Here is a 4,670-nt window from a genome sequence, read left to right on the forward strand (position 1 = left end):
AGAGGGAGCTGGACTCACAGAACTATAGAAGTGAAAAAAAAATTGTTTTCATGTCAAAACCTCAAACAAAGGCTGGACTACTGACTCCTCAGGGGGTTGATGGGTTTGAGCCACAGGAATTAGCACTTGCCTCTTCGGGTTGATCTGTTTGTTGGTTGCTATGTGGATTGGTGATAAAATATCCATTTGGGTGGGATCAAAAATTGTATTACCCTCTTAGAGCACATCTGCGAATACTCCTTTTGAACAAATGACTGTAGTTCACCAGATCTCTGTGCCGTCAGAGGCTGCTTCCCAAATACCAACTTTGAGCCTAGCCCTATCATATGGACTCATGGAGGTCTGTGAAAAATAGTGTTCGAGGGGCCAGAAAGCATGAGAAGTTCTGACAAAAAGTGACAGGGTTTGTCACTGCTGCTGAAGAGAAATGTACTGAAACTAGAAAGACGAAGGAGATGCACACCTTTGGAACATGTCTGTGGATCAAAATAACACCCTAAGAGATTCCTGAGAGAGAGCCGGGAGCCGTGTTAACCTTGGCATTGCTATCATTAAAAGGCTATGCTCATTTCTGGCACCTAACATGAGACACTTTGACAGCAACAGGGTTGATGGAAGAGGAAAGAATCTGTTTTGCAGTTAAAAAAAAAAAAAAAAAGTTCTCGGATTTCGCAGGCCATTTGAAATCATGCCAGAGAAATACTCGATTTCAGCATTCTTCAGCTCTCCGCGATGATGCCGCAAGTGGTGTCCCCCACGTGTGATGATGTATTTCAGAGCCAGAGTTTTCTCAAGATGTTCCAAGTCTGCAGGCTCCTGATCCTTTTTCAAATTACAAAGATGATAGGATCCCAGCGAGAGTTGTGATTAGTCTAAACTCTCCACAGCTGTGAGAGACGAGTGTACAAATTCCAATAAAGATTCTGCGTGTTCTGGACTGAATTTACCTACGGGGCACTGAGGCCTAACTCGGGGACCACTTGCAAGAATCAGAGCTGCCCCAGTGCTATTCCGTCTCCAGCATTAGCAGCTGGAAGGCTGGTGACTGTTCTGCAAAGATGCCTCCCCTCACACCCACGACGCTGTCACTGCCCAGCAGTATCTATTTTTGGTGTAGGGGGAGAAAAAGCATTAATACATCAACCCAATGGACTGTAGCCTGCCAGGTTCCTCGGTCCATGGGATTTTCCAGGCAAGAATACTGGAGTGGCTTGCCATTTCCTTCTCCAGGGCATCTTCCCAACCCAGGGATTGAACCTGGGTCTCCTGCATTGCAGGCAGACTCTTTGCCGTCTGAGCCACCAGGGAATACCCTATTAATATATGGGAATCCAAAGAGGCCTTGCAATTCATGATGTGAACAGCTAGGACGACTATAGAACATCTTGCAACTTAACAGGTTGGCCTGGATCGTGTGTGAGAACAGAACCAGTTGTATTACCACCTCTAACTCATTTAGATCAGTGCTAGCAAGAAGGCAGGTTCCAAGCAGTCTTCAGTTACTTGGCAAAGTCAGCAGGGCTTTGTTTTCTTATTTTGGACACCTTTTCCCTAAAATACTTCCTTGGAATGCTAAGTAAATGTAATAATACACAGCAAGCCACTTTTACCATATTTAATAACTGTATTGTCTGAAGACTCTTGGCTATATTCCTTTATGAAACATCTGACGCTTGGCATGCTTTCCAAGACTGGGAAAGAGTTAGGGGACAAGTATTCACACCACTGTCAACACATATTAACAATTATAGAGATAATAAACAAGACTCTTTATTTTGGAAAAAAAATGAAAAAATATGTTTTTTTAATTGTTTTCTAATATGATTTGCATGAATTTTCCAAAGCCATGTATACATTCACCATGTACAACCACCTCCATTGCTTCGAGTCCATTGAAGTGCACCTGGTGTTGCTCCTGACATCCGGAGTTTTTCTTTTTTTTTTGGCCACGCTGTGTGGCTTGCAGGATTTCAGTTCCTCCAACAGGGCTTGAACTTGGGCCACGACAGTGAAGTCTGGAATGTTAACCACTAGGCCACCAGGGACGTCCCTGGAGATTTTTAGTAGTGTGCTTTCATTTTCCAGGTTATCACACAGCCATCCACATATGCCTATATGGCATTTCTCACTGTAGACATTGAACTTGACTTTCTCTAAAGCCAGAAAGACAACACAACTGAAGTCAGAAGTTCCAAAGAAGAGTTGATACGCTGTAAGTGAATTTCTCAAAATACCTACCTCTGGATGATCTACACATGATATCTACACATTAAAATGGGGGTGGGAGTGGAGGAAGAAGGAAATAAGCTTCATTTTTTCTAATATTCATATAAACAAAACACAAAATTAGAAACCTTCCTCTTTTATCTTTCATAGTCCTTCATGCAAATCTACATGCTAAGTCTTTCAACTACTGATGGTATACCTCAGATTTCATCTTTTCTAAAGAAAAATCAAATTATTAAGTGTATTAAACTGTATGCCAATTATGCATAACTCCCCCTGGAACCATACTGCAAGGGTAATTTCAGTATCAAGTGGTTTATTCCTGTCTTTCTGCTGGAGGTCAGTTCTGAGTAGAAATCACCCAGCAAGGTAAACAGGAGAAAAACAAAATAAAATATCAATATACTGAGTGGGATGTCATACTATACGACAAGATTCTGATAGTTAAAATAACAACCAGGGAAGCCTGACAGGTAAGGGGAATGCTGCCTTGCTGGGAATATTCAAGATTTGCCTGGTGGTGGAGATCAGCCCTGGGTGTTCTTTGGAAGAAATGACGCTAAAGCTGAAACTCCAGTACTTTGGCCACCTCATGCGAAGAGTTGACTCACTGGAAAAGACTCTGATGCTGGGAGGGATTGGGGGCAGGAGGAGAAGGGGAAGACAGAGGATGAGATGGCTGGATGGCATCACCAACTCGATGGACATGAATTTGAGTGAACTCCGGGAGTTGGTGATGGACAGGGAGGCCTGGCGGGCTGCGATTCATGGGATCGCAAAGAGTCGGACACGACTGAGCGACTGAACTGAACTGAAACATTAGTGACATGCTGATAAGTGCCTGACAACTAGCTCTAGCAAGAAAAGTATTTTGTACCATTTGCAATATCCTGGTGTAAATACACCCAGGAAGCCTAATTTCAAGCTACCCAAGTGACATCACGAATGGGAAGTTAGGAAGAGGTTCACAACAATAGACCACTGTAAACTATTGCAGATACAACAGATGTAAATAACCTCAAACATAAATTATAATAAAATATAGGATAATAACCAGACCGTGGTGAATTTTGACTATTGTTTTTGTTTTTTAATATAATTAACTGTAAGTCTACATAATTTAATTTTTTCACAGTGGCTGCATTTAACAACTGGCTCCCAAAAGTCATGAATATTTAAAGGTTGGCTCTACATTTGCGCCATCATATGTTGTCTGTTCAGAATATCTATCAGAATATCTTTTTTTTTTAACTGTAATTTTTTTATTGGAAAACAAATATAAAAAAATTACAATTAAAAAAATATCTTTAATAGATATTCTGAACAGACAACAAAAAACCCAACTAAATGAAGCTACTAATTCATTTCGATCATAGTATCTCCAGAGTTTCCAAGGTTGCCAACCTCTTTGCAATTCCCCTTCAGAAATACTCAAAAGTTCAGGTTTCAGTGTGCATACGTAGTATTTACAGGACAGACAATACCTTGCAGGTGTATCACACATCATACTTTTCCGAGCAGTGTCTTTAAGACACTGTGGCACATTCTAGCCCTGCATAATGAATTTAAATCAGTGGGGAGCACTACTTTAGTGCGTAGTGGGTAAAAAGAGTCCTGGAGCTGTTTGTGCTTAGACAGCGGCGGGGAAGTCGAGCTGATCACGCAAGGAGGCCGGGAGGCTGATCCGGGGCCCTACGATTCCCAGTTATCGCCGGAAAAATGCACACGTCGGCAAGCCAGTGTACAGCAGCACCAACCTTTCTTCCCTCTCTCTTGTTTTCTAACTAGCGATTTTACTAAAATTCAGTTTTTTATGATTGGCGATACTCTCAAGATCCCCTCCGAGAAGCTAAAATTATTAATAACTAAAACATTCAAATGTGCGCTTAAACTAACAGAAAACCTTTGTAGAGATGCAAACATACCTGTAACTAGACACTTGTGTGCAAGCTCTACATAGATCTCACTGCCAAAGGAACCACCAGCAGTAGTCGTGGCCGAGTGGTTAAGGCGATGGACTAGAAATCCATTGGGGTCTCCCCGCGCAGGTTCGAATCCTGCCGACTACGGAAAATCAACATTTTGACACAGGTGCTTATTTCTCTTTTCCAGGCTTCTCCGCAGACCATTTAAATAATTTATGAACGGCTGGGATACGACTGAGACCCCAAGGGGGCTAGACGAGGAGGAGATGACAGAGCTAGGGAGTCGGGCGATTGTGGTTACAACCTGAGTCCAGGAGGAGAGGGAGACGGGACAAAACACTTCAAACAATCGGGAACAGGAAAGCCAGTAGCGCAGAAACGGACAACGCCGACCTCCCGCCCCGCAGCCGGAACTTTCGCCCGCCTGGGGGCCTCGCGACCCCACCGCGTCTTTTCGCGCGAGCTCGTCAGCAACCAAGCCTCGCGAGGCTCGGAAACGGGGCGCGCATGCGCGGGGCG

General features: G+C 43.3%; 1 long non-coding RNA gene and 1 other non-coding gene across 2 annotated transcripts; one reads left to right on the plus strand and one right to left on the minus strand.

Moving 5' to 3' along the window:
• Positions 1–1,738: 1,738 nt before the first annotated feature.
• LOC109568278 (uncharacterized) lies at positions 1,739–4,622 on the minus strand. Its single transcript, XR_002182219.2, has 2 exons — positions 4,152–4,622; positions 1,739–2,153 (listed from the first exon to the last, which is right to left on the minus strand). It is a non-coding gene; the product is annotated as an uncharacterized lncRNA (long non-coding RNA).
• Positions 4,214–4,295, plus strand: TRNAS-AGA (transfer RNA serine (anticodon AGA)). The gene has a single exon. It is a non-coding gene; the product is annotated as a tRNA-Ser (tRNA).
• Positions 4,623–4,670: the final 48 nt, after the last annotated feature.

This window comes from Bos indicus, chromosome 14 (genome assembly GCF_029378745.1).
Source record: "Bos indicus isolate NIAB-ARS_2022 breed Sahiwal x Tharparkar chromosome 14, NIAB-ARS_B.indTharparkar_mat_pri_1.0, whole genome shotgun sequence".
In the NCBI taxonomy this organism is placed as follows: Eukaryota; Metazoa; Chordata; class Mammalia; order Artiodactyla; family Bovidae; genus Bos; species Bos indicus.